Here is a 12573-nt window from a genome sequence, read left to right as displayed (position 1 = left end):
CATCAGACCTGGTTCCCCCAAACATGGTTGGTGGCCCCAATATGATGACCCACACTACACCACTGGTTAACCTATAGGCCTATCAGAAGAGTACAAGACTCCTGATAATAGTTGAAATATTTTGAGTGAGTACTGCATGTATATTCTTTCGAATCTGCTACCAGAACTTATTTATTTACTTCTGTAGTACCCTTGCAAGGTAACAAAAACAGCAAAAAGTAGGTATAGTCAGCATCTGAAAGCCTGTGTGGCACATCCCCACACAATTTTTTTTGAAGAGACCTCCCCGGGACAACTATTGAAAGTGTAGTCCCTACATAGTCTTGGTCCCAGCCCGTTTGTGCTCATCAATCTGGCGACAACCTTGAAATGACGATCGCTGATCGGTTAATGAATTTTCATATAAAAATGTTTTCAATTGGATATGGAACCATGTGACTGCGGAATTAGGATGTGACTTGTGTAGAAGCGACACTAAACATACTGCCCAGATTTGTAGCTAACCACAAGCACAAAATGTGCAATAGTTACAATAGGGCTAGACTAGGGGCGGCAGCTGGCCACTGAGACGCCAATCATCTGATATCACCTGTCATCCCAGAAAAGTCACAGCGCATACTCACATGCATAGTGTGGATTTATATCACTGCATGGCTGTCTATCAACCACTGACGCCTAGTGCTTGATTGACAGCCAATTCATCACCATCTCAGACCAGGGTGATGTTCGGCCAATCAGAAAAGATGTACTATGAGGTTGTCGCCAGACGGTTTGGTTAAGTGATGGAGGAGCACAAACCAGCTGGGACCGAGACTTGTCCCTATACTGTACAGTTTAATGATGTTCTATACATGCAGACCCATAAAACTTACAAGCCAATTTAGCCATAAATATATGCCTAATTGTTAAAACTGTATAGAGTAAAGTGACATATTTTTAATGTGTACAATATGTAATAAATACAATTATGCAGCACAAATAATCAAAGTTTTATCTATCCTGTTGGAAGACATATTATTTATCATTAAAATTATAATCTGTATATAACTAGACATTCTTCATATTGTGTAATTGATGTAAAGGTTTCAAACATTTTAAGTTCCACCCCCCAATTCATTGAAATAAATCAGAAAGTGTTACCAAATTTAACAGTTATATAACTTACTGGTATGGTAGCTTATTTTGTTTTGCACACATCCAACATTGTTGCATTGGGTCACAATGTTTCATTACCTAAGTAAAGATGCAGTTTTGAAAGTTGCACTTTGGTCCATTCAAGTCTCACAAAGCATTATTATGTATGTAATCTGCAGTATTTTTGGATTTTTTGAAAGTCGAATGGTACAAAGTGCAACTTTCTGAACTGCATCTTTGTGTACATATTGAGCCATTGGCCTTTTACAGGTATGGCGGACACAATAGGATGGCGCTGTACGAAATGGGTATGCAGGTTTTTCCCATATTGAATACTGCCCTCTTGTTGTGTACGCCATTCTTCAAAAAGGCTTTTAGAGGTATGGCGGACACAATAGGAGGGCGCTGCACGAAATGGGTAAAGGCTTTTGAATTTGCCGGTTTTTACCCATATATTGAATACTGCCCTCCTATTGTGTACCCATGCTACGAAAAGGCTAGTTGTGATCGAATGCAATGATCATCTTAAAACAGTTATACAGGATTCCAGCAACCCCCTCCCCTGCATGGACTGGGGGTTAAGCACACACACTCACCCACCCACCCGAGCAAGTTGAGGTTGGCTTGGAGGCAATTTGCCCCAGAACAGGGCTACTAGTTGTCAGCACTGGTACAGGGGGGACTACTCTATAATCCGACGCTTCTATAATCCGAAGGTTCTTTAGTCCGAAGGTTCGCTAGTCCGAACATGTGTTCATAGCATTCGCTAGTTCGAATTTTAAAAGAGGTTCTCGATTCCAAAAAAAAATTAAGAGGTTCTTTATTCCGACGGTTCTTTATCTCGAAAGTTCTATAGTCCGAATTTTAAAAAAGGTTCCCTAATCCGAATATTAAGAGGTTCTTTAATCCGAATTTTAAAAACGGTTCTCTAGTCCGAATATGAAAATAGGCTCTATAGTCCGAATTTAAAAAAGGGTTCTATAGTCAGAAATTGCAAAAGGGTTCTATAGTCCGAAACGGATACCGTGTTCTTTAGTCCGAATCAGTAAAAAGGCTCTATAGTTTTTTAATTTTTTATAACATTAACATTTACTGCGACCTCTAGCTAGATAATAGCAGAGTTTATGATAACGGGATGACGCTACTTTTGGCCCCCCATCATCAAAAACAAATCCTGCGTTCACGCCTGATATCCCCAACTTACTGTAAACAAAGGTCCTAAAAATACGATATTTGCTCCAAAAATGTTGACATATTTTTACACCATCAGAAACGAAAAGAAAAATAATGAATGGAACGAAAATATAAAGAAACCTGAAGAAGTACAAAAAACAAGAAACACACACACACAAAACAGAACAAAAGAAGGAAAGACACAATGAAAGAAAATAAATGAAAGAACAAATGAGACAACTGAATAAAGACTAAAAGGGAGTCCAAATGAAAGAACAATGAATACAAAGAAAGAACAAGGAGAAGAAAGAAAGAATATAATAAAGATAGAACGAAAGAAATTTGAATATAGGAATATAGAACAAACAAAAATGAGAAAGGGATTTTAAGAAAGAGCTAATGAAAAAAATATCGAACAAAATCAAGAATGAATAAATGATGAAAATAAAATTCGGACTATAGAACCTGTTTACCAATTCGGACTAAAGAACACGGTATCCGTTTGGGACTATAGAACCCTTTTGCAATTTCGACTATAGAACCTTTTTAAATTCGGACTATAGAGCCTAGTTCCATATTCGGACTATAGAACCATTTTTTAAATTCGGACTATAGAGCCTATTTTCATATTCGGACTAAAGAACCGTTTTCAAAATTCGGACTATAGAACCTTCGAAATAAAGAACCATCAAAATAAAGAACCTTCGTAATAAAGAACCGTCGGATTAAAGAACCATCGGACAAAAGAACCGTCGGAATAAAGAACCGTTGGACTATAGAGCTTCCACCGGTACAGGCAGGTACCTGCGGTGCCATGAAACCATTCCATAGAGATTTTCCTTCAGATTTCTCAGAATTTAAAATTGCCTAGAAAACTGGTACTTGCATTCTATGATGTTTTTAGCCTATTTCCAGTAGTTCCTTTGTATCATGTATACAATCATCTGGGAACAAAACACTTGAGAGTGGGAGTGTTGCTAAATTACCGCATTACTCATCAAGTCTTCCGATCGGGCCGTCTAACTCGTGAGTAAATTGGACTTTGCAATCAACCCACTCATAGAAATGTTGGGTGCTACTTTACAAAAGAATACCTTACCCTAATTGTCAAATTCCCCATTTTTGTTAGAATCTTTTCATTTTAAAATATGATTGGTTTAAAACATTAATGTCGTAAAACTGAAATCTCCTGATTCATATCTACTGCAGGTAAATTAGGTCATTTTTGGCCAAACTCGGAACAATCCGAACGCTAGTGGCTCTGTAATAAACACACACGCACGTAGCCTGGTACAAAAGAAAACATGCACAGGCCTTACATTCGTACACGCTTAGTACGTTACATGGATGCAATAGGTGCGTTCGAGCTTGCCCAAGAATTACTTAATTTCCCAATAGCTTTCATTTATATAAAGGTTCAATGCAATTTTGTCTATGAATGGTTTAAAAAAAATGTTTTTCACCCACCTGCTTCTACCCAAACCTTTTTTTGGACTTCTCAGTCTGGTAAAGTTCATCCTTTACCTATACCCGATTGGGTAGTGCTACAATACGTTCAGGTACACCCCTGCGAATAAGTCCGATTAATTATGGCTTTTCATTTGAAAATTAATGACAATGCTAGAAAATAACTACAATACATACACAATAGATAAAAATTAATGACTGCTAATTTTATTATTTCAGATACGGTAATCACATTATTGTACCAAAAAGGTTACAACATGAAAGTAAGCAGTAACTTTACAAAATTTCAAGCCTGATTAAATCAATAAATCAAATAATCTTTTACCTGATGTACCCAGGGCTTGCAGTATAAAATTAATCAGCGTGTTTATACTGAGCATACAGCTTTTTGACCCGCTATTTTCCGGGCACAAAATACCGATCATAATCCGGCCACCGTTACCCCGCTTGTTTCTACTGAGACCAGAAAGTCGTGTCTACATTACGATGCACGGCATTTTTTCCTGTAAACCGAATACGGAAAACAGATTTCAGCGAGCGCAATGACGGTTGTATCCAAAATTTAAATGTCTACACATGGCAGCTCATGGCATAGGACCTACAATCACATGATTTAGTGTTTTCAATAATCCAAATTGCATTAATTTACCAGTGGATTTAGTAATTGGCTATTATGATAATTAATTTACAGCCAAAATATAGGCCTATTACTAACTCATTAACTATAAAGAAGTAGGCCTAGACTAAGTAAAGTCATATCAATTTTACTTCATCAAGTTCATATGCGACTCACACATGTGGCCAGTGTATATAATATCAGTAAGAAGGAACCTACTACACATTATAATAGGCCTAGGCCCATACTAAATTACTATATATACAAGTAGAATATAAATTGCGTTATTTTTGCAACTCGCATGACCTCGACCCGGCAACCGATCACACAGCTCGTTTCTACTGCGCAGATTACACGCTTTGACCCGGCATGATCCACCTCAAGAGGTGGAAAACGAAAGGCGAGCACATGACCCGGCAACCAATTACCCAGATCGTTTCTACTGGGCTTGTTACCCGCCATGACCCGGCACGGCACGGCATGGCACGGAATTTGGCCCTCAGTAGAAACACGCAGAATGTTGTGTACTGAGCTTGCTCCCCAGGAGGCCACTCTTAGTTTCATAATATATATGTACACACGTATGACCAGAAAACAAAACAGGTACTTTTCAGGGAATGAACACGAACATTGTTTCAAGTTTGCATTTTCTGATTTGCATCACAAACAATAGCACCCAAACATAAAAATTAGAAAATGATAAAAAACAAAACATTTAATAAGGAGTGTATTTGATCAAAAACCTGTAAAGGTGGTACCTTTCAGATAAAATTCTTCTCAGGGATAAATTTCAGATACAATCCTATTTCAGTGGGTAACATTTGTTGCAAAACTGTGCTGAATTCCTGTTAATGGGTGTTTTTTCCTCAAAAGGGCAAATCCTGTTTAGGGTATGTTTTGAAAATCTCTGGTCAGGTATGTGTACACTATAAAATTTAAGTGCCCCCCCCCCCCCTGTGAATTCACCCTTATTTTGGGCTAGAATAGTCTGGAATTGAAAATTTATCACACGCTTTGTGTAGAATTGTCCCAGTACAACTGGCCCAAAATATGGCTCATCTCCATTTAATTTTAATGTTTTCACCCCCCCTCACTGTTCAATACTGGTTATAACCAGCACCATCAACGGATCACACACGATCAGGAGGAATGAGTCTTAATGTTGACAATTCTCAATTGTATTCGTTATTCATTCACACATCTTTAACAATGCTACAAATTAGTTTAATGTTCATTCAACTTGATATAAGAGGCTTGGCCCTAAAGCGTATTGTACATCTATATGTATATGGTGCTACAACTACATGTACAGTATAATAAATAACTAAAAAAAGAACTACCTCTGGCATGTTTAACAATAATATAATTGTCAGCATTATTAGGGAAGCATTTAATGCAACATTATTTTGTTTTACAAATGGTAAATATTTATATTAAATACACTATACTACATAACATTGCATGCTATATATTTAAAGCTTTGCATAGTTTATACCAATTACTGCATGGTTTTGAACCTTTGGTAAAATATAACACAGGGACATTATTTTGGACCCTATGCCTGATAATCCAATATGGCAGATCTCCCAAAGTGTTTCACACGAGGCTATATGGAATTGTGACTCCCCTCATCTAATTTATTTGATCAACACACATTGGATTTTATAGGCCTAAGGCCTGATTTACTGTAAGACACATTTTTTTGTTTCGTTGTTAATGAATGTCCAATACAGAATGTTTTTGTTACATCAAGAAGTAGGCCTACTAAAGATGATAATTTGACTGTTTGTAGCACAGAACATTCAACAGTATGTGCTGCTTCTGCACAAAAGGTTATAATATTACTGCTAAGGCTAAACATAAATGAAGGCAGATAACCCTTTTGTGCTCCAAAATTAACAGTCGATATTATTAGCACTGACTTGCCAAGTTGAAATATATCAACTGTTACATAGTGTCCAAATATATAACCTTGGCATTTAATTTACAGAATGAATTACATAAAAGTGTGCAATAACCTTGATGATAGAAACTTTGCAAAAATATTTTTCCCAGTTTATACCCACAGTGGTTAATACCTTTTACATGTGCTGTCAAATGCCTTTCGGATATTATTTGTCAACTGTCATGGAGTATAAACAAGGCCTATTATTATTAACAACAATTATTAAACTCTATTTTGGCAGATTAACATAATATGTACAAACTAGATTGAGCTTTTAAAGGCATAAAATTAAGCAATTTTTCGATTTCATTGAAATCTTTGATTCTTTGGTGGATCTGAGATTAAGTTTTTATTTTGTTTATGAAGAGAACAACATGTATTTCATTCTGTAAATCAGTTGTTTTCCATCATAAATATATTTGACTGCCATCGTAGTAATTTGATGCTATTGATAATAAAATTAAAATGATTCAGATCTCACACCACCAAATCAGAGTCCCATAGAGATATGTGCTAAATTTGCCTTAAGAAAACGTCATTTTTTCTTCACAGGAGCGACTCAGTTTTAAGCGACAGCTATGATGGTTGAAATCAGCCCTTGCCTGATCCCTCTGGCTGGGAAAAAATATAGGTTGACCGTCATTATTTTTTACGACTGGCCCTCAAAGTCTACGATGTCTGGGAATTTCCTATTTTTCAGGCAAAACCATGCCGGTGTTTCTGTAAAGAAAAGGCTGCTTAAAATCATTAAAAGTTATTCGATTTCTCCCATCTGTGGTACACTTGCAGGAATTAATATTACTAATCATGACCAATCCAAATTTGGCTAAAATTATGCAAATTTCTGCTCATTTTAATGCTTAAATTCACATCAATGGGTTTTTCTGAGAAGTGAAATTCAAGGGCGCACAACCATATATACTATTTGGTGGTGTGAAATCTGAAGTTGCATACATGCTCTTAACCACTGCATTAAGATTACAAAAATATGGAAAAATAAAAAAGAATAGAGCTAAAAAATTTTTTTTCAGGCAAATTTCTTCATTTAATATTATTGCCCAATTACAATATACTGGGAAACCGACCATCAAAATGGGTCCCAAGCATATTCATTGCAAGTAGCTATACCACAAAAATATATTCTTTTGGTGTAATAATCAATGTATAGAAGGAAACATAGGCTTACAATCACAAAGTAATTAGGGATTTAATCATGTTTCACTGTTGTTCATCACTTTTTACAGCAATGCGTCCACATCAACTGCATGGTTTTCTGGGCATGATTTACTTCGTGAGGGCAGCTACACCGAGTGAAATAAACCACACAGATGAGAGTTGTTAAATGGTGGCAAACAACAATGAAACATTACTGAATCCGTTTCAAAAACAAAAACAAGTTAAATTCACATGATTATTTCAAGCACAATGTCAGTTAGTCATCACCACTTATTACAAGGAGATTGATGATTTCTCTGTTGGTATCAGCAATAAAACTACAGAAAATGGCAATGTTTAGCGACTTCCTCCAAAATATACTTAGTGCCCATTTCTATTTCTCTATTCCTGTGCATTCTATTTTCATACTACCCTTCATAGCTATATTATCTGAAACCTGCACGCTAAACAATAGTATCTAGATAGCATAAATGCAGTGGGTAACCGTGGCCGCCCCAACCCCAGGGGGCTGAAGAAATTTCAATTTTGCCGCCCCTTCCTCAACAGCCCGAAAAGGTTGACCCAATTTTTTTCTCGGTCGTTTGAAAAAGTGAAGAGCAAAAAAAAAAGGGTTTCAGGCGATAGCGCCCTAAAAACAGCACATTTTGATGTATAGTACCACTTTTTTCAATAAATTTTATGCTTTATCAAATTTTTCAGCCTTTTTTTATTTACTAATTCTTTTTGCCGCCCCCTTCGTTTTTGCTGCCCTTGTTTTTGCTGCCCCTTCTTCTTCCGCCGCCTCTTAATTTTTGCCGCCCCTGCTTTTACCCGGGGCTGGCGCTTCTAAAGCCCCCCAAAAATATGCGCATGAAATGGTAAACAAATGTCTTGGTCCCAGCCGGTTTGTGCTCCTCAATCACTAAACAAACCATCAGGTGACAACATCATAGTACGTCTATATGGAAATTCATTAACCAATCAACGATCATCATTTTAAGGCTCGGTTTAAAGGTTGTCAAAAAATGGTTTGTTTAGTGACGGAGGAGCACAAACCAGCTGGGACCAAGACTAGCTAATCAATAGATTTTAGATTATGTTGCTCCGGAGTATCGGCGGGGGTGGAGGGGGGGTGGAGGGGAGCAGTAAGTCTACCCTCAAATACTAGAAGTAGGCCTACTACTTTTACAAAACTTATAAATGTCTAAGTTTGATATATATCATCTATTTTGATTGATTATTGTCATTAAATTATGCTTAATGAACCCAAATAAATAAAAAAATCCAAGGAGAAAAATCTAAGGAGAATAATCGAGCTAATGAAATATTGCTATGTAGATAAGGTGACCATAATTATACAACAGAACACCATTACAAAATATTCATTATTTTTATTATTATTAAATGTCTAAAAATATACATAAAGACACACAATATTAGCGTATATTATCATCATAATTGTGATCATAGTACTGTACAAATTGTAAGTTTCCACTCTTCGAGTGTTGTAATACAAGTAGATTTTAAAGCTCAAATTACAAAACTATTGTAGGTCTATAATAAATTCCTGTTGATATTTAGTGTCTTTTCTCATCTTCTCTGCAGAAGGGTTCATTCAAAATGTTATAAAAACATTAAATGTCGGGTTATATAAAAGTCATAGCGTTTTGGAAGGGAACAAATTCATTTTTATGTTATTGTTTTCAAACATTTTTGCAAAATATTTTTGTCAACACTTAATTAACATGACTGTTAGAATGTTTGGCAGCAAGTTGTCAAAAATGTTTTTGAATGTTATTAAAAAAATTTATACTATATTGACCTGACATTACAACTTTTTGTGGTAACCTTTTCTAACCTTCAGTGAATGTTTTTCACAATGTTTTGCTGGCACACCAGCCTATTATCCTTTTTCTTAAATATGTGTTTTGATCTGAAACCACTAAGAAACAATTTAGAATATTTGACACTTTTTTTAATGCTAAGTATCTTTTAAGGCCACTTGATATCACAAAAAGTAGACGAGTAGATCTGCCCACATCTTGTTATTTTTGTGAGAACAGGTTACAGATAACAAATAGTAAACTTTACACACAAAAAAAAAGAAATATATAAAAAAAACCATCTGCTTAGTTTTGTATGCAATAATAATAAAACTTGTCATACAAATTTCAGTATAAGTAAAAAAAAAAGTAAAAAAGCAGTGATTTATAGTGCGCTGCGCACAGGCACGACTAAACGTTGATCCAAAGCCACAGCACAATGTACATTCTAATTACTGCCAAATGTGTAGATTTTTTTTCCAAAACCAGTAGAAACATTGGTGAAAAGATGGTAAAAATTCACAACGGATGAAACTTACATCAATTTATTCTGATGCCACGAGATTATTATTTATTAGGTGAAGTGGAGGTATGATACAGGAAATGCATGAAGTGTCGTACCCTTTGCTCACTGAATTGATCATACCACTAAGTCATTTAAATATTGAAATAATTACATTTTCATTGTTGCAAAATAGGAAAAACATTTGAAAACTTACATGACTGTTCCACGTATTACGTATCACGTGCATATTTTTACATGCCGGTTTACGCGAATTGCCTTTATACTCATACACCCATCGTTCTTGCGCATTATGCTCCCACTGACTAGATATAAAGCGTAAATACGCACCAACTGACTAGATACAAAAATATATCTGGTTAGTGGTGTTCTTTGATGTTTCCCTTAGTGGTATGATAAATGCTGCTGCCACTACCGCTCAACATCAAATATACTAATTTCACTGAATTATCAGAGCGGCAATGAAGAGTTCCAAGATATTGACAATGTGTGGCAACGATTAAATTCGTTGATTGTTTGAGGCGAACGCAAAATATGACATCTAAAGCTTGTTTTTGTCTCATAACTCAACAACAGAATCTCGTATTCATATTGCACACGATGTGGGAGTAGACCATATGCTTTAGAATGATTATAAAATTGTTGATAAATTAATTCTCGCGTTTCACAATACGATGCGCCGCCAGCGGTTGCTTTTGGCAGTCAAATTTTCGACTCAGAGTCGACATCGCTGTTCTCGCTGCTATTGAATTTTCACGCGAGTGTGATAATAAATATGTTGAAAACAGCTCCACAAAGGATTTCCTGTGATCAATAGGTAGAACATGGATCTACTATAGTTGTAAATTGTTGTTTTAGTGTGGATTCGCATGTAACATCATTATAATGACATTTAAACCCACAATGATGCATGTTCCTGTATTGTATTCGTATTACGCGGGCTTTGGATGTCGACTCATTTTCCCATGATGCACTGCGTATTTTGGCCTCGACCCAGTGAACGCTGGAGGCGCATCGTATTGTGAAACGCGAGAATTGGTTTATCTAGGAAATGGTCACTGAAAACATCTCCTATGCTAAATTACGTCATATTTCGTATTAGGCGCATAACTGCAAAATATTTCATCTACATTTCGTTTTGGACTCATAATTCAAAAACGGAAAGTCATATGAACTTCATATTCCGCACGATATGGGAGTAGGCCATATGCTTTGGAATGTTAATAAAATTAGTGATAAAGAAATTGGTTTTTTTAGGGAGCGGTCAGTGAAACATCCCACAACTTAACCTATTAAGTTTTGAGGGCAACGGAATTTGTTTATAGTGTGGTTGTTGAAAATGTCCATAGTGCCGAGTTTTATATAAGCCAAATAAACACGTTTTCTATAACAATAGGCCAATAATAACATCCTGTTGCGTATTTCTTCTTAATTATCATAATTATTTTAGCACAAATGGCTGTATACGATATTGGGTTGTCCTAATTCAACGCCTAATTAGTGTTGAAAACAAATAATATAACAAAGTCAGGAATTGGTCATAAATCATTCATTACATAATTATGTATTAGTTATCTTCAGTAGACAGCATGGTTCAATGCGTACACGTAACCGCGTGATAAGAACTTGGACTGTTAAATGTGCACATTATACGTTGGCCTCATCTTGTTTTGTTCTTTCTTCATTTATTTATTTTCCATAAATGATTGTTAAGGGATCTAGAATGGGCGTTTATGGCGTGTCGACAGTATTTTTTGTGGGACATGAGAGCACCTCAGACGTATCGAATTGCATTCTGAATACGAAGCATGTCTTTCTGATATCAAATAATTTTCATTTTTTGAAATTCACGATATAATAAAAATTTTATGACAAATTATTAAAATTTGAAATTTTTCAAATTTTTGATATTATAACAGTCTTCGAAACAGACCTATTTTTTTTGTGTGTGTTTTTGGGGAAAAAATCCATATCTTCAATACGAAAGGTCAAAATTTTCAATTGATCGTCAGCTTTTCATCCCACCTACATACACTTTAAGTATAAATCATCAGATTTATAAAGTTTACTTGAAGTACTGTTAAATATCAAAAATATCAATTTTTAATGATTTGCCATACAATGTGTATTACATTGCGAATTTCAAAAATCAAAATTATTTGATATCAGAAGGACATTCTTCGTATTCAGAATGCAATTCGATATGTCTGATGTGCTCTAATGTCCCACAATAAATACTGTCCAAACGTTCATACCCATTCCCTTAATATCATTCACCATTTTATCTTAAAAATATATATTATAACTGTATTGATGAAAGAATAAAAGGTACAGTTTCCATCTATTTCAAACACGAGGAACCGGTAATTTAAGTTACCAATAAGGAAACACAGGGAATATAGATTAATCAAAAAGACAAATATATTAAGGGAACTGGAATGAGCGTTTTGAGCGTTTCGATAGTATTTTTTGTGGGACATGAGAGCACATCAGACATATCAAATTGCATTCTGAATACGAAGAATGTCTTTCTGATATCAAATAATTTTCATTTTTGAAATTCACGATATAATACACATTTTATGACAAATTATTAAAATTTGATATTTTTCACATTTTCGATATGTAACAGTCCTCGAAGTAAATTTTATAAATCTAATGATATATTCTTGAAGTCGATGTAGCTGGGAGGAAAAAGCCGACGATCAATTGAAAATTTTGACCTTTCATATTGAAG

The sequence above is a fragment of the Amphiura filiformis genome, chromosome 10 (assembly GCF_039555335.1).
Source record: "Amphiura filiformis chromosome 10, Afil_fr2py, whole genome shotgun sequence".
Lineage (NCBI taxonomy): Eukaryota > Metazoa > Echinodermata > Ophiuroidea > Amphilepidida > Amphiuridae > Amphiura > Amphiura filiformis.
This window is presented reverse-complemented; position numbering follows the sequence as displayed.